The 25639-nt window shown below is 48.3% G+C and overlaps 1 protein-coding gene across 1 annotated transcript in view; it reads right to left on the bottom strand.

Moving 5' to 3' along the window:
• The window catches only part of TMEM51 (transmembrane protein 51), a 53819-nt gene that overhangs the window by 5818 nt on the left and 22362 nt on the right, over window positions 1-25639 (bottom strand). The window lies entirely within an intron of this gene.

Below are 25639 nucleotides of genomic sequence, written 5' to 3'. Positions count from 1 at the left end.
GTGCAGAAGCTGGTCTACTTCCTCATCTTAGCTGCTTCTCAGAGCTGCTCGTGAAACCCTCTTTCCAGTAGCACAAAGGCCATGGGCTTCTATAAGAATTTGAGGGCTGGGCCAGTGAGCTAGATAAATGAGTTGTCTGAAGGGTTTAGTGGACAGCACTATCCAGGTCAGGAGGAAGAGCCAGCAAAGCTCCTAAACCATCACACCTTCACTTGCCCATTTCCCAAGACAGCAACCTTTGCTAGACATCAAAACTTCATGGATGTTTAGATGGGCGAGGTCCTGTTTTCAATTCTGCATTCTTCTCAATCTTTCCAAAAGGAGGGCTAACCAGGCCATTGGATATCTGATGCTGTGAAACTATTTTCTCATCAAACAATGGGTTTAATCTGAAACTGGTCAGTTGGTAGAAAAGACTCAAAACATATTTGCGATAACATCCTTTATCGGCTTGAATTCTGTTCCTCCCTTTTTAATTTTTTTCACTCAAATATTTCCTTTTGGTTTGTTTTTGGGCCATATCTAGCAATGCTCAGGAGTTATTTCTGGCTTTGCACTCAGGAATTACTCCTGGCGGTGCTCAGGAGGACCATATGGGATGTTGGGGATTGAACCTGGGTTGGCCATATACAAGGCAAATGCTCTACCCTCTGTACTATTGCTCCAGGCCCTTTCCACTCAAATATTTCTTGCGTATCTGCTTAGCAGTGTGTTAGGCACTGGAGAAATACTGGTCATTAAGTTAAGGCTTAGCAGGGCTTCAGGGCAGCGGGAAAAATCTCTAAGTAATCAAATGAGAAGAAAGAACAGGGATTGTGGAATTAAACAGCTGGTGTCCTAACTTGGTGAGAGGGTGAAACTAGACCAGCACCCTGCATGCACTGGATACCTATGCATGTAAGACCATTGTGTATTCATGCCAATGTGTGACTGTATGTTCCTGTATACACGTGCATTGAACAGAGGGCATGAGGCATTAAACAGAGATCCAGCTGCAGCTGTGGTGGGGACAGCTGGAAAATCCGCAGTATCCACAAGGGTGTTTGTTTCTCACAATATTACCATGACCAGCGAAGAGAAGGCTGGGTAGTTTGGCAGTCCATGAAATGCACTGGTTCTGCCAAACGGATGTGAGACAAGACAAGAGGTGGAGGGGGGTTAGTGGTGGTACGGTGCAGCTGAGGTTTATACAGGAAAAGAGGGAGACGAAGGGAAAGTCAATGAAAACCTGACAGGGTCTGGCAGGTGGGTCTGGGGCCAGGGCTGCTGAATGTGTTTATCCAACCAGTGATCAGAACCCATGTAAGCTCTTTCCCTTTGCACATGTCTATTAATTCTCAAGGCAAGCCTCGCCTTTCACATTCGTTAGTAAAACAGATGACAGTCACTGAGGAAAATGTCAGGATGAACCCATTTGGGAGTCTGTTAAATTGTCAAAGGTAGGAAACAGTGATAATACCCCTCCCCCACACCACCTCTCCCCTGTGTGGGTAAGGTTAATGGGGTTGATAATTTCACAGGAATTTTCTGAATGACACATTTCGGCATTAATAGGTTGAAATCTTCAAGAATGTACATAATACCCTTTGACTATGAAATTCCAGCTTCTAAGAATTATATACAAGATAGCTTTTTCATCAAAGGTTTGTAATAGTGAGAACTAGAAACTACTTAGACAGACACATTTGGTAAAAATAAGACATGGCACACAGAAGTATAAAATTATATCTATTCACGGCAGCTACAGGTACACTTAAAAGTCAAACAAGTTAAAATTATATTTGGTGTGATTCTAATTTTAATACAACTTTACACATACATAAGGTATGTACAAATATATAGAGGGAAAGACAGGATGGTATTACTTAAGTTAAAATTTAAAAGGGACAACATATATTCAACCAACATTGATGTAACAATCCCAGATGAGAGACCAGTCCAACTTGTATCAGTGGTTGCTACTGGACATAGGATGGACTTGGGAAGTGTGTAACTCTCTTTATTTCTACTTTAGCTATTTTTTTTACAATAAAAAGATGTCATTGCAATGTATGATGGATGGCTCAGTGGTTGAGTGTAAACTTTGGACCATGCTGCCAGTGCTCAGATCCTTAGCCTCTACTTAACTACTGAATGACACTGGATCAGTTATTAAACCTCTCTGTGCCTCGGTTCCCACCACAACCAAAGGGAAGTAAAGAGACACACCTCATGAAAGAGCTATGAAAAGTAAAATGGAAATTTATGTAGAACCCCTAGGATAGTAGGCATTCTATATATCCTGCCAGCAGGATATATAGAAAGGTTTGTTATATTATTTAAAATGTTATATTATTTATGTTCTCATGGGGCATGCTCATTCGCACAGGGCAAAAATTGGTTCCCAGGTGTGGTATATAAAAAAAAAAAAAACTGGGGCTGGAGCAATAGCACAGCGGGTAGGGCGTTTTCCTTGCACAAGGCCGACCTGGGTTCAATCCCCAGCATCCCATATGGTCCCCTGAGCACCGCCAGGGGTAATTCCTGAGCGCAGAGCCAGGAGTGACCTCTGTGCATCGCCGGGTGTGACCCCCCAAAAAAGCAAAAAAAAATTAGATATTACAAAGATTTCCAGAGTGCATAAATATTAATTTACTATACTGTTTGTCTGCTGTATAAAAACTTTATAGGATAGGGCTGGAATTTTAGAAAAAGAACGTAAGGAGAAAAGGGTGGAGAAACACTTATGTGTTTATAGTAAATTTCAAAACACCTAAATTATACATACTGTTATATGCATTTTTCTCTGAATGGTGGCATTAGGGCAATTTCTTTTTCTTACTGGGAGAATAATTGGAAAACAGAAATGTGCTTGTGATACTTTTAGAATGAGGAAATTAAGGGGGGTTGTTTGTTAAGAACTGTGGTAAAAACCCACAGCAGGGGTATGCATCTAACAGCAGTTTAACACACTGACGGTGCCACTAATGGCTTAATTAACACAAATTGCAGTGCCAGAGTCACGGTGTCCAAATCAGCTTTGAGCTGCTCTCAGATGCCCCTCTCTGCAGGCCAAGCTTGGACGTCCAACAGGCCGTCTGGAGAACCAGCTCCTGACATGCAGCTGTAGTTATTTCTTCTGGGTCTGGTTGCTGACCCATGCTATATTTAGTTCTTTCCCTTTGAAAACTATGTTCTTTCCCTTTTGAAAACTATGGAAAGAAGCTAATTTTATGCCTGGAGGATTTGGGTCACATAGCTAAGATGTCGCTGAAACCTTGCAGCCTTGGTGGTGGCCCCAAATCCCAGCTCGACCCAGTTCACCTCTGGACCTAGAGTTGGACGCTTCTCTGCTGATGTCCAAGGATGCCTTATGGGCAACGCTCCTGCATCTTTATTCTCCAGGTAAAAGTGTTAATAGGAGAGGTGCCTAGGGCTTGCCTGACAACTCCTTATGGTAAAATCTGGAGTAAAGGGGCCGGAGAGAGAAGATAGCAGGGCAGGCGCTTGCCTTGGATGCAGCAGACCTGGGTTTGATCCCTGGCACCTTCAGTGGTCACTCCTGAGCAGAGAGCCAGAACTATCCCCTGAGCACTGCCAGGTCTGCTCCAATACCCCTCCACATACCCTCTTTTCCCTTTAAAACACCTGTGGCTCATTTGTGAGAAAATAGCACAGCTTTCTGAGTAAGCTAAGAGCAGTTGATTGGAAGGGTTCTTGAACACAGAGTAGAAGAGGAATAAGTTAGAGCTAGCTTTCAGGAGCACCCAGACATCTCTCTCTCTCTCTCTCTCTCTCTCTCTCTCTCTCTCTGTGCATGCGTGCATGTGGACATGAGCACGTGTGCAAATGATATGCCTAAAATAGGAAAGATTTGCACATAGAATGTGATTCTGACTCTGACCCAAGCAAGAGACTCCATTCACACTCACTGCTGGGGCTTGAAGGTTCACCTGTGTCCTGCTGTCCCAAACAGTAGTTGTTCAGCAAAGGACAGCCCTAAGTAAATCTCCCTCCTCTCACCCAGCAGCCCCTGCCTTCGGTCCAGTGACAGTCAGGAGAGAGTTCCCTGGGGCACAGGTGGAGAGGGGCTGGGGAATGCAGTCAGTGCTCGGATTAGCAATGTTCTCCCGGGCTGAGACCAGAAGAGGCTCATCCCTGCCAGTCGGCCGCTGAACAAATCTAACATCAAGAGAGCGATGTTTAATAAAATCAAACTGTTGAAAGCAGTGCTCTTGCTGACACAGAGCAAAGGTTCCAAGTTCTGAGGGACAAGCCTTTGCCCCCGCTCCCACTGCATCCCGGAAACTGGTGGAACACGGTTCACAAGCCAGGCTTCTGATCTGGCGCCTCACGTGAGCTCTGCCCTGGACTGGCCCTGGAAGGCACAGTTCCAGAAGCGTCCGGCCCCGCCCCAGTCGCAGGGGGAGGAGATCTCAGCCATTGGAGGTGTCCCACAGCAGGACCAACCCGGCGACAAAGAGGCTCCTTGACCATTCTCCCTGCACCCCAACCTCCTGCTGCCAAGCTGCATAATTGGGAAAGGGATCCCCACTCTATTTGCAGGCAACCAGGCCGGGCCACATTCCCATCACAAAAGAAGGATTCAGCGGGGGCTCCCTTGGCCAGGTTTCAGCCTTCAATCACTTTGTCACCAAGTCCCAGGAGTGGGGAAGAGGAGGGGGCGCCAGGAAGGCCCTGGGCCAAGGGGCTTTGGTCCCAGCTGAGTTTCAGGTCATCTTCCCCAAGGTCAAAGGGTGTCAGGTTCCTGCTCTTTTTTGAACAGATTCTTGTGGTGTGATCTCAGGAACAGAAACCCTGAGGCCTGTGCAGAGGAGTCAGAAAGGAAGAGGAAGGGAAGCAAGGCTGCCTAAGTCAGGATGAGGTGATGAGAAAAAGAAAAAGAAGAGAGAAAAAGAAGGAAAGAAAGAAAGAAAGAAAGAAAGAAAGAAAGAAAGAAAGAAAGAAAGAAAGAGGGGAAAAAGGACAAAACATCCTGCCCGGCAGAACAAGGGCCATCAATATAGGAACAGTTAGCAAAGTAGCAGCTGAAGCACTCATGAAAAGGTGCAGTTTGCCTGCCTACAACCTTTGCTTTCAACTACTAAATCGTGCTGCTGAGAGCATGAGTAATGGGCTGTAGAAAGAGTCAGGCATTCGGTTCCAAGGGAGAAGGAAGATTAAGCAGCAGTCTTGGGGGCCTCTCAGGTGGATGTAAATTTTGTTCTGGCAGAGTTTGGGGGGGGAGGAGGAGGAGGAAAAAGAAGAGGAGGAGGAGTAAGAGGAGGAGGAGCAGGAGAAGGAAGAGAGGAGGAGGAGAAGGAGGGGGAGGAGGAGGAGGAGGACATGAAGGTCTTCAGGGAATTGCACTGAGATGAAATAAGAGGATATCTCCAAATATACATCCTTCCTCCTGCTCCACAGCACCAGAAAGGGGCGAATTTCACCAGAGTTGACATTCCCGCGTTTGTCACTGATTCATTCAAGTGTTGATCAATTAAGGAAGACAAATTCTGTCCCAAAAATTGCAACTGGGTGTGGTAAACAGAAGGAGCTGAGTTAATGAACCAGGTATATTTTCTTTAGGAGCCTCACGCAGTGTCTTTTGCTCAGTGAGGGAAGGTGTGTGACTCCATTTAGAACGCTGGCACTGGGGACCCCATTTTGAGAATGCAAGTCACATCCACTCTTTCTCGGAACTGTGACATCTCCCCGTGCTTCTCAGCCAGGATAGAAGCTGGGGACCGTGGGGGCATGAACGGCATCCACTCAAAATGATTCTGACACATCATGGTTCCCCAGGGTCTGGGGAGTCGCCTCGGATGGACCCCACTCTGGCAATTAGGTTGAGCACAGGCACTGACCACCGCCTGGCCCATTGGACCCAACAACCCCCATCCCCATCCCCACACACATGACTAGCAACAGAAACTCCTACTCGTTTCCTTGGATTCTACCTTCGTGCTGGGCTAGTGCCAAGTGCTTGACATGGGTCGGCTGATTTATTCCACTCAACACCCTTACCAGGGAGCTATTATCTGCAGAAGTTCAGGTTATCACTGGTTATAATGTGGCCCAGAGTGATTGAGAAACTTGCCCCCAGTCTTACAGTTTAGCAAAGAGGAAGAAGAGGGATGAGAGAAGGGGGTTGGGTAGAGTTTCTCTACTTGGGGGTAGGGCACATCCAAGAGTTCTCAGGGGCTGTTTCTGCTCAGGAGTGAATCCTGGCAGTGCTCAGTGCCAGGGATTTGAACCTGGGTCTGTGGGATGCAAGGCAAATTACTTCCCCCTCAGCTCCCTCTCCCACTTCCCTGTACTATCTCTCTGGCCATTTCCTGCCCCTCAGGATGCAAGCTGGGCATCAGGAGGTAGTACCCTCAACAAGCCACAGCCCACCTTCCCAGACAGGAAGTGCTAACTTCTGAGGCTCGAGTCCCTAGAAGAGGCTTGCTCTGGGCAGAGAGGCCTGAGCGCTTCTTTGCTGCATCTGACCAGCATGTGCAGAAGTTGACCAGGCATGTGTGGAAAAACTGGGCATCACCTGGATGCAGCATCTGTCTTGTGCAGAAAACAGGCTGAGTGGGACACTAATTAATAATGCAAAACGCCACAAGACACTTTGTAAAGTAAAGTAGAGGAGAGCAGAAGGGAGGATGAAGAAGCTCAGGGACCCTTGACATTATCTGCAATATCAACTCCACCCACCACATGGTGAACTTCTCAGGGAGCTCTGGGATCTGCTACTTTACTTGTTTCCCAGAGCAAGGCTGCTTAAACTTTTTCCACTTGCAGCCCCTTTGGTACCCCACACCCCAAATTTTATGACCCAGGTATGTAGGTATATAACTTAAACATATAAAACAATCATTTACTAACAATAAATCACAAAATTATTATAAAGCAAATTTTAAAGATTCTTGTGACCCCTCACATTCAATGATGAGACACTTCCCTCATGAGTCTTAGAACCCTAGCTTCTGAGAAACCGGGGCTGGAGTGATAGTACAGGGGTGAAGGCTCTTGCCTTGCATGTTACCATGCCCTGTTCAAATTCCAGGTGCCACACATGGTTCCCCAAATACCGTCAGGGATCAGTCTTGAGTACAGAGCCAAGAGTCCCTTAGCTCTGCTGGGTGTGGCCACTTCTTCCTCCTACCATAAAAGCTAGGATGAAAGTCAGTTTCTTCTTTCAACTCTTGCCATTGCACATGTAAGAGGGGAATTACAGGGGCTGTAGCGATAGCACAGCAGGTAGGGCATTTGCCTTGAATGTGGCAGACCCGGGTTCGATTCCCAGCATCACATATGGTCCCCTGAGCACCGCCAGGAGTAATTCCTGAGTGCAGAGCCAGGAGTAACCCCTGTGCATCGACAGGTGTGACCAAAAAAGAAAAGGAAAAAAAAGAGGGGAATTATACCAAGAACTCCCTTGATGGGTTAATCTGCTTCTTGCATGCAGTTTTGAGGGACCTGTATCTAGTCATTGAACAAGACATCAATTTAGCCAGCACCTAAGGGCTGGAAAGATGACCAAAACAGATAGTAGCCAACTTCACACAGAACCTAGAGAACCTTCCTGAGGGTTATACGCTAAAGAAAAACAGTATAGCTGGGGTAGGTCCAGGTGCTCAATGCTTCCAAACATGCAGCTCAAGGAAAGTGATATTTGAGCCAGGAATGGAAGGAGAGCTGGGAGAGAACCTCATGGTTACCGGGGAGGGTGACCCTTGTGGGGGGTGCCAGGGAACCACAGAGCAAACGCTCAAAGCAGGAGCCTGTCGGGCAGCTTCCAGGGCCAGGGAAGCTAAGCAACCTGGTGCAGACAGGGCCTTGCCCACACCTGGTGGCAGTAACTGCCCACCCATGTCTGCTCTTAATTATAGTTCTGCTGAGGCAGGACAGGCTGTGCTCCTTCCCGAGAGAGGGGCAGAGCAGTGTCTGGGCTCTCAGTCACTCACCAGCCTAAAAATTTGGAAAAGCGCATGTGGCAGGTGAATGATTGCTCTGCTCCAAGATCTCTGAATCTCTAGAATCTCCAAATGTGACTTATGGTTTAAGATAGTGTCCTGGGATGAGGAACAGAGAGGGGATTATCCAGGTGGACCTGATTTAATGATGAGTGTCTTTGCAAGAAAAAGAAGGAGTGCCAGACACCAGAGAAGGAAGGAGACAGGAGAGGAGGCAATGAGAGGCTGGGGTGAAGGGAGGGGCCCAAGACCAGGAAAGTGTGGACTCCAGGGCAGGAAGAGGTGAGGAAGGCCCCTCAGCCCTACCTCGCCCCAGGGACATGCTGACTTTCCTCCAAGAAACTGACCGTGGACTTTGGACTTCCAAGAACTGTAAAGGAATAAAGGAAAGTGCCTTCAGATGCCAAGTGTGGGGTGATTTGTTACAGCAGCAGGGGAGACGGGACAACAACACCTCTCCCTGGCACCCCAACTCAAGCAGCTACTAGCTGGGTAGGTGGTTTTTTTGGGCACAGGACCTCAGTTCTGATACGATTGTGCACCGGTTCAATGTTTCTGCCATTTCTTGAGAGAACAGGCTGGAGGGAGGCCCTTCTCTGCTGGGTTTACATTTTAACCCAGGGCTCTGAGCCTGGGCTAGTGAACCGTGCTTGCACTTGCTCTACCGTTGCTGGGGTAGAAACTAATCAGAAAAATTCTCCAGCTGATATCAACGGGCACTCACTCCACTTCCCCAGGCTCAAAACCACAATTCAGATCCCATAGGACATGGCACAGCAGGGGATTGTGTTAAAATCCGTATTGGGAATTCTGTCTGCCTGTCTGTCTCTGTGCAGGGAGGTGTACAGACAGACCTTTGCAGGCTACTGAACCCTGCAGACCAGCTTCCCTCCCTTTATAAGATCGGCCTTGATTTGCAGAGGACACAGTCCAAGAAAATGAATTCTGCCCATATCTGGACATTTTCTTTTTCAACTACTGGGATGCTAAGTGTTCCCCAAATCTGCCAACTGCCATTGCCTCCCAAGCTCAGCCTACTCTCTCTCTCCACCTGCTCAATTACTCTTCAGTTTTCCACCTGCGATAGATTTCTCTGGAAGCCTTTCAGCCAGAGCTGCATGTGGGCCCCTTGTCCGCCTACTCCTGTTGTAAGATAGTCACTTGTCATGTTATTCAGTCTCATCACATAAAAATCATTATTTATTATCACATTAAAATTTCCCAAGAATCCTAAAAAAAATGTTTGAGGGGGGTGATGCTGGAGAGATAGTACAGCCGGGAGGGCACTTGCCTTGCAAACAGCTGATCTGGGTTCAATCCCCACATTTTATGTGATGCCTAAGGCTGCCAAAAGTGATCTCTGAGCACAAAGGCAGGAGTGAGCCCAGAACACCCTTGGGTGTGACCCCAAAAATGAAAAGAAAAAAAAAACATTATTGGAAGGGGGAGTGGGAGGCCTCCCAAACAGAGCTCAGGGGGCTTGGGAGCTTCTCCTGATGACACTTGACCAGCCAGGTCAGTAGGTCAGTGCTGGGCCCAAGAATGTGCTGCTCCTTGGGCCCGTGGTGCCAGGGGCCACCAGGTCCAATGCTGCAGTCCAAGTGACACAGTGACAGACATAGAAAGGATCTGAATTCCAGAGCTCTGCACCCATTATTAAGCAATGGATCTGCTAGGACTTAGAGCTTTTGGCCTCCTAAACCAGCCCAGGTTTAATGCCAAGGGCAGGGCTCCAAGTTTTACCTATGTGACTTTATTTAATCATCATGTGATTTGCCCCATTGTACAGATGAAGAAACTGAGACCTTTCCCAAAGTCGTAACGCAGGTTTCTCTGACTCTCCTCTCCCATCCTTAATAAAAGACACAAGAAAGTATGTTCCTAACCTCTGGTATTCACGTCCCTGGGTGTCCCCTTCACTTGAGAAGAACCCTTGACTTCCTTTTGGCCAAGGAGTTACAGTAGGAGTAAGGGATGCATGAGATGTCCAGGGGACTATGATGTCGGCCCTCCAAGGTGGTCCTCTCATTGACTTTTATTAAAATGATGGATCATTTGTGTGGGAACCATTGAGCAAGGACCTAAGGCAGCCTCTGAACAACAGTCACGGAGCCCTTCACCCTCCATCAGTCAGGGGTGAATTCTGCTGTCACCACATGGGCGTGCCAATGGCTCCCTCCGCACAAAAGGTACTTGCCTCCAGATGAGGACACAGCCCTGCCCTTATCCCAAGCCCTGTCATGCCTGTCTCCTGTTTTAATAAATGTTGTCATCATTTTCTTTTCTGTTTCTCCCCTCCCCACCCCACTCTGCCTTTCTTTCCCAAAGCCATCATCATCCCAGGGGCATGGAATGTCCTGATTGGCCAGAATCTGGGGTGTGGGCTCATCAGAACCAGCACCAGGGCCAAACACCTGGACTGAGCAGGGAGAACCTTGCCAGGGAACCTCAAATGCTGTCCTGCCAGAGTGAGTGTATATGGGAATGGGAGGACCAGTGCTTCCCCTGAGCTCTCCAGGGCACGTAGATGACTGCTCCTTCCATGTCTGACGCCTCCTTCTGCAACCTCCGAGGTGTTCTGTGCTCTGCCTGAGAAGCCCTTCCTGACCTCTTCTCCCAGCCCATCCCCAATCCTACTTCTGGCCCAGACGCTCCCAGAAAGCAGCAGCAAGCTTCACTCCCGTCACTGATTCCTGTAAAGATAATGTTTAGCCCAGGGAGCTCCACTGATGAACACTTCCCTGTTATCTCTTCAGAGGGGTTATCATTAGTGTCACTGGACAGATAAGGACCTGGAGACTGCCAGGTGGAGGGAACCACCAGTTCAGTGGTGAACACTCATAGCAAAGTCTTCAGCCCCACCTGTCCCAGCTCTCTGGATCACCTGGACCTCATTCCTTTCCCTTAAAAGCTGTATCTGCCCTCAGATAGAATCCCGGGCTTTGTGCCAAGGAGCTAAGCCTCTCAGTCCAACCTTCTGACATCCTGGCCCAGGTCAATCCTCAGCTGTAGGGGTTTTCTTCATCTTTCTGAAGTATCCTGAGACACAACAGTTACAGTCTTCATGAAGTTTCTTCTGGCTCTGTCCCTGCATATCCAATGCCATTAGCCACTCTGTGTCAGGGGACACACCTGAATCACTCCCAGTGTCCGAGGGCAAGAATCTGGGCACAGCTTGGCCTGTCCCCTGCAAGGCTGCAACTGTGCTATAGGCTAGGCTGACCCAACCATCTAAGCAGAGGCCCAGTGCCTGCCTCTACTGCCACACCAAGAAATATTGGTTATGGCTCCAATTCCATAACCACCCAGACCCCTGAATCCTAGGGAGTGTGGCATGATTGAAAGTGCTCAATCATGCCATGATAGAGTTCTCTTAGGAGTGACACTGAGCACACTAGTGACAGCTGCTTAGAGCAGGGCTGCTTAACTTTTACCACTTGTAATTCCTTTTAACATGAGATATTCTTACACAAATTCTGGAATATAACTATATAAAATAGGTATACAGGGGCTGGCCAGAGAGATAGGACAGGAGTTAAGGTACTTGCCTCTCATGCAGCAACCCTGGTTCAACTCCCAGAATCACATACGGTCCTCGGAGCACTGCCAGGAGTAATCCCTGAACACAGAACCAGAAGGAAGTCCTGAGCACTGATGAGTGTGACCCCCACACTTAAAAAAAAAATAAGCATTCAAATAAATTAGGTAAAGGTAAAAAGGTAAAGGCCCTCCCATTGATCGTCGATTTGCTCGAGCGGGCCCAGTAACGTCTCCATTGGAGACTTTGTTGTTACTGTGTTTGGCATATCAAATACTCTCGGTAGCTTGCCGGGCTCTCCGAGAGGGGCGGAGGAATCGAACTCGGGTCAGCCATGTTGACCGCTTGTAAGGCGAACGCCCTACCGCTGTGCTATCGCTCCAGCGATAAATTATTTCTTGGAAATGAATTATAAAGAATTTATCCTAAAATAACCCCCACATAGAGTGATGGGACACTATAGTTTAAGATATAGGGTTTATGCAAGAGCAGCTGGTTGGGATATTGGCCCTGAGGGCTGTTGAGTGCTTGGTGTGGTCCTGCCAGAGTAACAAAGACGCACCATGCTTTAGAGAGGAGTTCATGAATATTTAAAATGAATTCCATGTTGAAATGCCACATTTTATAGATACAGAATTAAGTCAAATTTGTTATTCAAATGATTTTTCCCTTTTTTTGTAATTTATAAATAATGTGGAGATTGCTGGGAAAATTTAAATTACAATGTTGATTGCATTCCTTCCTCCCTCTTTCTCTTTCTCTCTCTGTCTCTCTTTGTTTTGAGGTCACACCTGGCAGTTTGGGGCCACATCTGGTGGTAATCAGGGTTAGTTACTTCTGGCGCTTTACTCAGGAATTACTCCTGGAAGTGCATGAGGGACCATATGGGATGCTGGGAATTGAACCTGGGTCGAGTGCATGCAAGGCAAGAGCCCTACCTGCTATACTATTTCTCCTGCCCTTCTTTTTTCTTTTTTAACAATCTTTTATTATTGGATAGGACAAGGCTATTTAAAGAGAGGAAACATCAAAAAGAATGTGATTAGCTTGGTGTTTCTGGCTTCAGTTGTTCCCAATAGACAACACTACTTGACATATTATAGAAAAAGACCACATACCACTGAAAAGGTGTTGTCAGTCCTTTCAAAAAATAAGCCATGAGCGGGATGGAGAGACAGTACAGTGGTTAGGTGCATGCCTTGAATGCAGTCAACTCAAGTTCAATTCCTGGCATCCTATATGATTTCTAGAGTCCATGAGGAGTGACTCCTGAGTGCAGATCTAGGAGTAAGCCCTGAGCACCAATGGGTGTAGCCCCAAACCAGAGAAACACACACACACACACACACACACACACACACACACACACACATACACACATACTAAAACAAATAAGCAAACAAAAACCTCCACAAAAAAGGAAGCAACCATCAGGGAGTTATCAAACATCAGAGCCCAATTCACTAAATAGCATTTTTTGCAACTGGGCTACTGGCCCACAGCACTTGGGTTCCTTGATTAATAACAATGGAGATTTTCTATATTCTAGAGAACCCTCAGCTGCACATGTTTCTGAATGTCACTGAGATAAACTCTTGTCAACTGCAGCCTTCATTCACATCACTTTACACACAACAGTTTTTAGCACTACAATGAAAATTCTGTCCTCAGTCTATTTAGTACTGATACAACACACCCAAATCACCATTAGTTCTTTGGTACATACTTAAAAAAGACAGCAGAGATGTGCTGGAAGAAATTTTTGGGAGGTGCATCAGACCCTAGGTATACCAACAACTAACAAAGCTGGTCACACTTCAGGAGTGCCATGTTTACCCGCCAATTTATTTGGCGTCATTTTGGGGCAGAATTTGCCTGAAAAAGGTGGGCAAAGATCCCAATCTTCTTTCTAAAGACTGGTGCTGATATTTTGAGTCAAAACTCGTGAGTCTTTCTATACCCGGGTTGGCCCCTGTCCTGCACACCAGTCCAGAGACTAGTAGAACGAACGCAGGAGACTAGTGGTTATCAACCTTTAGGTACCTCTGGGGCATTTCTAGGGACTGAGGTCAAAGACCCCTGCTCTAAGCAGTAATTCATCATGGACGCCCAATTACAAGAAAGTATTTGGCTTTTCAGGTAGAGTGAGGAATGTATGAGGAATTTATCATCCCTCCTCCCTCTCCTGAGTCTAGCAACGGCTTCCTCTCACAACAAGCACAGTTCCCAAGATGCTCTCAGTCCACATGAAACACAATCTTCTTTGAGAAGCCATTCTCCAAAGACCAGACACCACACAAATCCATTTACAGTAAAAGACAAGAACAGGGAAATCGAGAGCAAAAGGTTCGTGATTGCCCAGAGCTGGGAGGCCCAAAGGGAGAACTGAAAAATGACAGCTGAAGGGCGCGGAGTTTTATCTGTTAAATAGAATTTGAGGGAGTCACATCTGATGCGAGGGTGCTGGGGAAGGGGAAGGCAAGTGGAGGAATCCAGGGCCTCAGATATGCCTGGCATGTGCTCTACCAGTTGAGTCACATTCCCAGGGTTTCTTTCTTTTGGCGGTGATTGGAGTGTGCCAAAATTGATTGTGATTATGAAACCACCCCTGGAACTATTTCCTCTAATTGGGGAAATTATAAAGTAGATGATTCCATCCCCCAATTGATTATCAAGATTTATCGGAAAAGGAACAGCCCCCAAAGCAAAAAACACATGGGGTTCTTGTGGTTCAAGTCATACAGAGACAATGGCGCATGAGCCTGAGAGAAAGACTTGTCTCTGTACCCCATTTGGATTTAATTATTATTTAACCCCCAACTTCCCATTTTTAATCTATTTACAGATTATGCTAGGTTATCAAGCATCTTTCTGTAGAAAACAGAATCAGTGTCCCACAGAGGGGAGTTGGTAAAACAATAATGAAAACCCAAAGGTCAAATAATCTCGGGCTTTGGGGCCATGTGTTATTAGACAGAATAAAAGAGCCAAAGCTCATTTCTCTTTTGATTGGAAGGCTCCCCCACCCCCCACCGGCCCCTACCCTCATGTACTCAGGGGCCCTGGAAATGGCACTACCCAGCTGACAGTTCAGTGCAAGGGCTGGAGGATACAGTGCTGCTCAGGCCTTATGGTGTCAGAGGTTTCCCGGCCACTCCTTAGGTGCTTGGATGAGACCTTCAAGGCATACCAGACAGTGTGAAATTCTCCCTTCATTTCTTTGCTATTGTTGTTGTTGTTTTTCTTTTGTTTGTTTGGTTTTTATTTGTTTTGGCGGGGGGACACACTCTTCATGCTCAGGGGTTACTCCGGCTCTGCATTCAAGAATCAGGAGGGACCATATGGGATGCTGGGGATTAAATCTGGGTTGGCCACATGCAAGGCCAACATCCTACTCTCAATGCTTTCACTCTGGCCCACCCCCTTCATTTCTAAGAGGGGGAATGCCATCAGCTGTAAGGACATTTTTTTTTTTTTAAATTAAATCACCGTTACAAAACTTTCATGATTTTCAGTCATACAATGATCAAACACCCATCCCCCACCAGAGTACATTTCCCACCACCAATGTCCCCCAGTATCCCTCCCACCACCCCCAACCCATCCCCCCTCTATGGCAGGCACTTTCCTTTTTACTCTCTTCTCTATGTTTGGGCATTATGTTTTGCAATGCAGATACTGAGAGGCCATCATGTTTGTGTAAGGACATCTTATTATGACTCTGGTCTAAGCCCAATTTCCTTTAGTATCTGCATAGTCACTCCCTTTGCACCTATATAGTTCACCACAATTGCATACCGTTTCTCGTGTCCAGTGAACAAAAGTTCTCAACATGGGCCTTTCTGTCTGTGTTGCACATTACTTTTTCTCCATCCTTGGACAGACCTGGCCCACGCAGGAGCTTCCTATGTGATCCTTGCTATCTGAATGAGCAGCAGGACTCAGAGGAATGCTGGGAAAGGCATGAATGGATGCCTTGGTGGGAGCTTTGCTGCATCTAAACACCCTGGCAGCACGCCTGGCACCCGTTCTCTCATCTGTTTGGGACAGATTCCACTTCTGGGACTCCTGTGAACTGAGATCACCAGCTGCTGAGCTGTGGGAAACCCGGAACCCAGGCCTCTGCCCAAGGACTCTGCTCCTCTGGGGGGTGAGATTGAGAAATCCAAGTCAGGCGCTGGGCTGTGGCCTGTAGCAGCCACATGGAGGCTTATCTCCAAGTAAAAATGCTTCGACAATGGGCAACTTGGAGAGTGGGGCCAAATCTGGGGGATGGAGGCTGGGCAGGAAGGGGCAGGGGGTGAGACCCATTATGGGGGCACCGCAAATACCTCTCTTGGATTTTGGAGCCTCCAGAGTGACAGGGTGGGTTCTCTCGTGTATGAGAGACATGAGAGAAAGGCTTCTCAGAGTCTTTTCCTTTTTTTTTCTTTTTGGACCACACCCAGAGATGCACAGGGGTTACTCCTGGTTCATGAACGCAGGAATTACTCCTGACAGTGCTCAAGGGACCATATGGGATGCTGGGAATCGAACCTGGGTCGGCTGCGTGCAAGGCAAATGCCCTACCCGCTGTGCTATTGCTCCAGCCCCCTCAGAGTCCTTTCCGGAGGAGAAAGTACAGGTCAGACTGGTGTCCCCAGAACAAGCATGAGGGATGGGGAGGGGCTACAGGAAAACTTTGGAGGGGTCTCTGGGAGCCAGGAGGGATGAGCTGCAACCTCATCTGGTCACATCCGATTTGAATAAATGGGAATCTCCAGCATTCGCTTCCTGCAGCTGTTCTAAGGGATTCCCACAGCCTGATTGGCTCACGTCCACTCACTCAGCATTCTGAAGGCCAGGAGTGAAGGTGAAGGAGGCGCCGGGCGGTCCTCCTTCTGGGGGTGCAGACAGAGCCTTTTTCTTGTCCTCATCGACTTATAGAGGCTGCCACATTCCTCAGCTCTGGGTCCCTCCACCTGCAGTGGCTCCATTCCAGCCCCTGCTTCCAGGGTTCCATCTCTGTGAGCCTCCTGCTCCCCCTTAACCACTTGTGACTACAACCAGCCCCATCTAGATTATCCATGATAATGTCCAGATCCCAAGGCCCTTCATCAAGTCTGCAAAGAGCCCTTTCATGATTGATGTAAGTTAACAAAGCCACAGGCCCTGGGAGTAGAGCATGGATATGGTTGAAGGGCGGGTCACTATTCATTAGTAATTTCTTTACTTGCCTACTGTAAGGCATAGTTCTAGACAAGTTACTGGTCTTTCACAGGCTGTCCCCCAGGATCAGGACCCCACCCCCAACTCTGGTATCTAACAACATAGCTGAGAGCTCCAGGTGTGTCTAGATGTGGATAATGGCTGTCAGATCACAAATCAGGGTACAACACACACTAATTGAGATCTTTGATCCCCAAAGCATGCATCTCTTTGTCTTGGGACCACACCTGGAGGTTACTTGTGCCCTGGCTCTGTACTCAGGGTTCACTCCTGGAGGTTCTGGGGCTTTTTTTTTTATTAGTGAATTACCGTGCGTTAGAGTTACAGATTTACATATTTTCATGCTTGTGTTTCAGTCATACGCTGCTCGGGTACCCATCCCTCCACCAGTGCCCACCCTCCACCACCAACGATCCTAGCATGCCTCCTACTCCGCCACCCCATCCACCTCCATCCACCCCGCCTCTGTGACAGGGCATTCCCTTTTGTTCTCTCTCTCCCTCTGAGTGTTGAGGTATTGAGTGGCCATCATGTTTGATCTATAGACCACTTTTGGTGCTGGGGCTTTGAGTCCAGCCCTCCTGCACACATAGTATGTATTCAGCCTGGTGACCTATCTCGGCCCCGCAAAGCACACACCTTTTAAACGATCAGAACAGCTACCATGTATTTCTGCTTACTCAGCGTCTGACTTATCTCCTTTAATTGTCGCGAAGATATCAGGACTCCTATCACATGCATCTGAGGTGAAAGATGCAGACGCGGGGTGTGTATTGTGGGGGGCTTGGAGGGTAAGAGAGAGGTCACTAACTCAGCCGAAGTCTCACACTAGTAAGTCTCACCACGAGGCTGCACTTCATCTGAGTCTCCTCTAAAATCCTGCCCTTCACCTTCTCCCAAGCAGGTGTTTCAGGGAAACTGAGAACATTGCTCTCATTTTTCCAAAATACCTGTCCCTGAATGGCTCAGGTCTACATACGCCATTTCTGAACTAGGAGACTGAGCTCAGAGCCCTGATTCATGGCTGCAGACAGCCTCACACAGAGGAGGAAGAAGAAAAAACACAGACACATAAGCAGTTTTCATGAAGAGCCCACTCAGTGAAGAAGAGACAGTGTCATAGAAAAGCCTCTGCTCGTTCTACAGGATGTCTCAGGCTTCAGGTCCCCCATCTGTGAAATGGGCCGAATGGCCACCAGATTCTTCTGCAAGCGCCGATCTCAGATCTCATGAGTTGATTCGGTTTGAAAGCCTGCTTGGATTCCAATAGACAAGTTTTAGAGTTCTCTGGAGAAAAAAAAATGTCACCGTCATAAATAAAAACACTGGGTGCTTCTGGTCCCTATGGGCTGTGGGTGACCATCAGTGTGTGGTTGGGGGCAGGGAAGATTCGGTCCATCAGGTGCTCCCCACTTCCACTCCATGTCTGTCTTAGTGCTCCCAGGTTTTAGCTCTTGAGTACCACCAGGTGTGGCTCCTGAACCAAAAGATGAGGAGATAAATATTTCTATTTATTCTCAAATAAACCGACTTCCTAACCCACCTCTTGACACTGACTTCCTGCCCCTTTCATCACTGCCACCTACCACTCGGGTGCCGGCATTGCTTTCTCCCGGGCTGCCTGCTGCCGCCCTTGCTCTGTAGCCCTTCTCCACACAGCAGCCAAAACGAGCCTTTAAAAGCATCCTTGGGGGCTGGAGCGATAGCACAGCGGGTAGGGCGTTTGCCTTGCATGCAGCCAACATGGCCAACCCAGGTTCGATTCCCAGCATCCCATATGGTCCCCCGAGCACCGCCAGGAGTAATTCCTGAGTGCATGAGCCAGGAGTAACCAACCCCTCAGCATTGCTGGGTGTGACCCAAAAAGGAAAAAAAAATAAAGCATCCCTGAGCGCCTTCACTCCCTACCTGCTTCAGAGACCTGGAACAACATCCACCTATTGCCCCCAGCTGCTTCACGCTCTCTCCCAGCTGGACCCTGGTTTCCCTCTGCCTCTCCTGCTGCTGTCCAGGAATCTGCTGCCCCGGCAACCCCCCACGCAGACGAGAACAGCAGCGTTGGTCCACCAGGACCCTACCTCTCTGAGCCCTCAGTTCCAGACACAGGTCAGAGCTAGGTGGCAAGAGACTTAGAATTCGAACAGTGGTCCTGATGTACTGACCAGAATTCCCAGTGGTCCTGGTGTACTGACAACCCTGCTAGCGAATGAGATGAGTTTGTCCCATCTCCAGCACCGGGTTCAAAAATCTCCAGGGCTTATTCTCACCACCACAGTCTCATAAGGCAGGCGCCAAAATTGTGTCCATTTGACAGAGGAGAAAACAGAGGCTTGGAGCGGCAGACGGATATGAGCTCAAGGTCACACGGGCAACAAGTGAGCAGGAATTTGAATCCAGTAATGACACACGGCTGGGAGGCCACTCAGCTTTCGGCCCAGGCCACGTAGAAGCCCTCCCTCCACCCCCACTGCCCACTTCTGGACAGCTGATATAAGCGGCGTGAGTCTCTGCCTTTATTTTCATTTCCCACCCAAAGGAAACAGGGCAGTTCTAGAAACCCCACTGCCGCTCCCAAGATGCAGGAAAAATAAACAAAACAGCACACACCAGGGTTGTTTGTCCACCTTGAGCTGGAGGCACACCTGCCACAGCCCCACCCTCAAGGCGGGATGCCTACCTACTCCCCTCAGCACCCCACCACAGCATCCTGTAGCCCCACACCTTGGGGGGAGGTCAGGAAACAAGGTCTAGGAAGAAGCTCTTGAGTTTCTAAGATGAACCACAGGGTTGAGGAAATGGCTCCAGGAACTGTCTGCGTGCAGAAGTCCTGGGTTCTAACCAACACCACAGGGTCCCCTGACCACGGCTGGGAGAAACTACCCAGCACTGAACCAAGAATAGCACCATCAGCTGTGTCTCCCAACCCCCCAAATTAATAACTGATCAATAAAAAATTTTAAAACTAAATGAGAGGGGATGGAGTGGTGGTACAGCAGGGAGGACACTTGCCTTGCACAAGGCTGACCTGGGTTCGATCCCTGGCACCTACCGGGAGTAAGCCCTGGGCACAGCTGAGTGGGCTCAAAACAAAACAAAACAAAATAAAAAGTTAAATGAAAGAACCCTTCAGAAGGTTTGATCAGAGACCTTCGGAATCCCTAGAGAGGGTTGAAAAGGATTTCTACAATTAGCCCATTTGCAGGGGTCACCCAGCAGACTGTCCTGTCCCCCAAGGCTTAAAGGTCAACCTCTCCCCGACCCCTCACCTCTTACAGCCTGGCTCACTCCCTACCCCGTTCAGTCACAAACCGAGAGGTGTGCAATCTCGGACAGCTGTGCAGTGAAGGCAGATGCAGATGTCATTGAGTGCCACAGGCCTACAATGGCCTTTTATGATGGGATCAATACACCCACTTTACAGGTGAGGAAACAGAGGCAATGCAGCAACTTGACCAAAGCCTACCACTGGTACCGGGGGCTCTGAGCCCACATTTGGGACCAATAAGCACAGCCTTCTACGGGAGGGCAAGCTCCTTGCTTAACCAGCAACAGGACTTATTCTGGGGGGTTGGGAGGGCTGGTCTGTCGTGATCCTGCTGATGTACAAAGTGATCCCCAAAGCTGATGACAGGGTGCTGTTGAGAAGAGACGAAAACTCTTCCGTTTTCTTGTGGGCATTTTAAATGTCATTTATTTATTTTTTTTGGGGGGGGGGTTAGTTATTGGGCCACACTCAGCAATGCTCAGGGCTTACTCCTAGCTCTATGTAAGGAATTCCTCCTGGTGGTCTCGGGAGACCATATGGGATGCTGGAGATCAAATCTTGGTCAGCTGCATGCAAGGCGAGTGCCCTACCCCCTGTGCTAAGTCTCTGGCCCCATCAAGCTCTTCCATTTCCTAGCTGTGTGATTATGGCCCAGGGGTGTGCCCTCTCTGAGCCCTAGATTTTGCTCTTTCATGTGCACTAGGAATAGTTCTGAAATCAAGGGACCATTCTATGCACTCAATTAGGTAATAATAAACAAACAGCCAACATTTACGGAATTCTCCCATGTGTAATGAAAGAAATTTTGCCATCTTCTTCATTTTTATGAATGGGAAGCTCAGAGAGGTTAAGTACTTTTCACAAAGACACACACAGGGCACTGTGGCAACCTGGAGACTTGAACGTAGGCTGAACTCCAACCTGAACTTAGGAGTTCAGGCTCCTAAGGATGGTACAATATGGGTCACAGAGATGGCTCAAAGGGCCGGAGTGCATGCTTTGTATATGGGAGCCTTGGGTTCAATACCAGGCACTGCATGATTCCCCCGAGTACCACCAGAAAGGAACACAAAGCACTGAGCGGGGGAGTAGCCCTGAGACACCTCTGGGTTGGCCCAAAGACAAACAAATAAAAAAGACACAATGCAACCAACCCCTTATAAAACTCATAAAACTCAGCAGGTGCGCAAAACAGCCAGCATTGTGTCTATAGTTTAGTAGTTCCCCCCACACCCCAAAACCATGATTATTGGGGGGGGGTGGCCAGGGACAGGAAAGACAGCGAGGGCCCAGCCCCTTCTGCCCACAGCCCTGTGCAGAGTGCGTCCTCTGCCCAGCTCTGCAGACCCTGTGATTCCCGGCGCCCAGCCAGAATCAGCGGGTAACTGAGGGTGCTTTGTCCCTGGCTTTGAGCTGGTCTCGCTGATTATCGAGTCAGCCCTGCGGCCAGACTCAGACATTAAGTTTGTGCTTGAAAACACACAAACAACAAGTGTTCAACATTTTCCAAGCTTTGACCATCCGGGCCAAGAAGAGGCATCCACTCCATACTTGGAGTCCATGCTGTCGGTGGCACTGGGTGGAAATATAGAAGCCCCTGGGTCCCATCATGGACCTGAAGATCCTGGGGGCACCAGGACTGAGATATTTATATATTTCTTCACCTAAAGTACCGAGTATACATGGTAAAATGCACAGGCTTCAGTGTACAATTGGTCAACTTTCGTCAACTGCCACCACCCAGGACAGAATGTGAGACATTCGCAGCATCTCTAAAAAAGTTCCCCCGTTGTCTTCTGCCTGACCACCCTGCCCTCGTGGCCCCTCCCGACTACCGGACCCTGCTTCCTGCCACTGTAGGTCCGTTGGCCTTGACTAGACAATTCCAGAAAGGGATTCCGTCAGGAGGGCTGTTCTGCCCGCCTTCTCTGGCTCACTGGGTGCGGCCGTCTTGGTTGTGTCTTTTGTATCTTGCGGAGCAGCCACCCATTGTGTGGTGACCTCAGGGTTTGTTTAGCTGCTCACCTACTGACAGACGAACACCTGGGTGATTTCTCGCTTGGGCAGCCATGCAGTGAGCTGCCAGGAACGTGTGGGTCTGAGTCTTTGTGGGCGGGTGCTGGCCTTTCTCTAGACAAATATTCAGCTGGAGAGATAGGACAGGGACAAGGTGTTTGCCTTGGACACAGCCGACCAGCATTGCACTTGGTCCCCTTGAGTCCCCCCAGGAATGACTGCGGAGCCGGGAGTAAGACACCCTACCCTCACCCCACATTCCAGCTTTCGATCCCCCACAAAAACAACAGAAATCTCAAGAGTGGAACTGCTGGGATGCAGGAAGCACATTCATTCGCTATAACCTTTATTCCAGGCACTGCTGCAGCCTGGGGAAGATTCCAGAATTCACTCTCATTGAAGTTTTCTCTCCTGGTGCCCCTGGAGATACAGGGCCCCACCACGGGCCATCAGGAAATAGTCTTCCTCATTACCAATCTTTGAGTCATTTCACGTTTTCATTCACTTTAGCTTGGAAAGTAAAACTGGCTGTGTGTTTAGCAATGACTAATGTTGTCAGCTGTTTATTATACCGGGGCTTAAGGGCTCATGGACATGGCACAAGAAGTATTCCGGTTGCCAAGGCTTTGACATTCGTGCTTCCTTCCCCTCTAAATCCACATGCTGAATGCATTGATGAAATGCCCCATTCATGACCTTTCCCCAAATACTGCCAGAAATCCCCAGGGCCAATATAGCAGAAGTCATAGAGTGAGGTGGTTAGAGAGTCGGGGTTGTTCAATTCACTGGGTGCCTTTAGAGAAGCTGTTTCACTCTTTCTTTCTTTCTTTCTTTCTTTCTCTCTCTCTCTCTTTCTTTCTTTCTTTCTTTCTTTCTCTCTTTCTTTCTTTCCTGCTTTTTTGGGGTCACATGCAGCGATGCTCAGGAATTACTCCTGGCTCTGCACTCAGGAATTACTCCTGGTGGTGCTTGGGGAACCAAATGGGATGCTGGAGATTAGAACTCAGGTTGGCCACGTGCAAGACAAACGCCCTACACACTGTACTATCACTCCAGCTCCTGTTTCACCTTTCTGAGCCTTGATTTTCTCAGTTGCAGAATGGAGACACTAGCAGGTCAGCCTCATAAAACTAGAGCACCAGTCCAAAGTATTCAAAAGAAGACGGAACCCTAACTAGAACCCTAAATGTCACCCTGACCCTAATCCTAATGCTAACACTAAATGTCACTCTTGCCCTAACCTAACCCTAATATGAAATGTACACCTAATCCTTGGTAGGGGGGGAGTAGCTCGAAGGGCTGGAGGCTGGGAAACCCAGGTTCAGTCTCCTCTGCACAGACCTCTGAGCATCACTAGAAGAGGCCCCTAAATCAAAATAAATAGAATAAAGAACAAAAGGCAGAATGGGAAGCAAAGGGTGGAACAATTTGAGACTCAGACCCCTGTATCCTCTCCCTATCTTTGCAAAGGTAGAGCTTCTTTGTGGTTTTACGCCAATTATGCAGTGGAGCTCAGATGGGCTATTTATACAGATGAAGAAGAGTTGTGGGCTCCAAAAAGAGTGACCAGGCTGGGACCCAGCACCTGCTTTTAACAAGATGTAATTCAGAAGCTTGCGAGGGCCTTGATCCCGGATTCTGTAATGTTCAAGGAGCAGCCTGAGGGGTCTGTAGGCACCAGCATATAGGGTCCCAGGTGGGAAGTTTAGGCTTGGAAAAGTCACAGCATGGAAGGGAGCCAGGGAGAAGCAGAGGCAAGTGAAGGACCGATTTATTCCTCCACCATCACCTCCTGCGGGAACTCAGGAGCTCCAAGTGCCTCACGTGACCTCAGTAAAATGCTAACACCCTTTGGAGGAAAGGCGTTCTTAGGGGCGACAGTTAAAAGTCCTGGCTCGGAGGTAGGAGACCTTGTTTCAAATCCAGCAACCCCACTTCCTGCTTCCATAAACTGGAGCAAGTTCATTCTGCTGAGCTGCACATGACCTGAGGAAGGAGGGCTCACAGTTGGGACTGCCTGTCGGGCTGGAGCAGGCAGAGAACTGAACACTGTCTGGGGCCTCCTTTGCCTTTGGCCTACACCTGGCTTCTGCTGGAGGCCTGGGGAGGCAGCAGGTGTTGAGAAGAGAGGGTCTGGCGCTCTCTGGCTGAGGGAAACAGTCTCCTTCCAGCTGCTTCTCCAGCTTTGAGGCTTTGGTCTATTCTCTCTAAGATGCTCCTAACCGATCATGGCTTGGATCTGCAAACTCACCCACAACCCTGGTGCCTCTCCCAGAGATCAGGCTGAGGAGTGATGTCACTGCCCTTGTCCAGGCTCCCCTCTAGAGGAGGAAGCCTCAGTTTCCCCTTGCCAGCTGCCGAGTTGGCTCCATTTCTGTTGTCACTATCCTATACTCCAAACACAGATGCAATTTCCTGGGCTTTCTCTCAGACCCAGAGAGTCTATAGTTTACAGACCTGTTTTACAGGCCTTACCCTAAAACAAATGAATAAATTATGCCCCAGTCCCTGGGCCAGCTCACAGGAAGGCAGAAGTTAACAATCAGCCATACCAGGGAAAATAGTTAAAAATGCATTAAGAGGGCTGGAGCGATAAGACAGAGGGTAGGGTGTTTGCCTTGCACACGGCCAACCGGGGTTTGATTCCCAGCATCCCATATGGTCCCCAGCACCACTAGGAGTAATTCCTGAGTGCAGAGCCAGGAGTAACCCCTGTGCATCACTGGGTGTTACCCAAAAAACAAAATAACAAAATAAGTTTGAAAAATAAAAACAAAAATGCATTAAGATCCTAAATAACCAAAGGCTTCTAAGGAAGATGACTGGCCCATTACCCTAGTAGGAAACACAGGACTTTGGTCTTAGCCACAAGAAAGGACCCGGAATTAACTCCTGTGGAGGGGGAAAAACAGGAAGCCTCTAGCACTTTCTAACAGCCCAATCAGCATGATTAGAAACACAAAGACTCAATTTACCTTTAAAACCCTTGGCTGCCTGAATTTTAATTTAGCCCTATGCTAAGTTCTTCCCCGCAGGGAGTTTCTTTCTCCTTTGTTCATCAATAAAACGGTTCTGTTTCAAATGCTGAGTCTAAAGTAATAACTTTCTCCTTAACAATAGTGAAGCACCTGGGAATCATCAACCTTCAATAAACATTGGCTAAAGCCCCAGTATACTGCTGGTCCCGTGTGAAGTCACCAGGAGCTAATCGTCCAAGGTTGGGAGGGACAGGAACTCTGGGACCCACCAGGACCCAGATGGTCCTAGGAACCATCCGCCCTTAAACACCTACAGAAGTGAATGGGGACTGTCAGAGGAATGAGAACTGGGGTCCTCACTCCCTGGGACTATTTTGTTTTTAATTTTGTTGCTGTTATTGTTACTGCTTTTGGGGCCACACCTGGTGGTGCTCACAGCTTACTCCTGACTCAACGCTCAGGGATCCCTCCTGGTGATACTCAGGAAACCATATGGGGTGCTCGGATTGGAACCGGGGTCAGCTGTGTGCAAGGCAAGTTCCCTACTCACTGTACTCTTACTCTGGCCCCCTCTGTTTGTTATTTAACATTAAAAATAGAAATTTGCATTGCAGGCTACAAGATCAAAGTGTTTTCGTTTGAAAACTAAAAATGATACTTTCAACTGGGAGCAAATTCATTTCATACG

This window comes from Sorex fumeus, unplaced genomic scaffold, assembly GCF_029834395.1.
Source record: "Sorex fumeus unplaced genomic scaffold, SorFum_2.1 ptg000047l, whole genome shotgun sequence".
In the NCBI taxonomy this organism is placed as follows: Eukaryota; Metazoa; Chordata; class Mammalia; order Eulipotyphla; family Soricidae; genus Sorex; species Sorex fumeus.
This window is presented reverse-complemented; position numbering and strand designations above follow the sequence as displayed.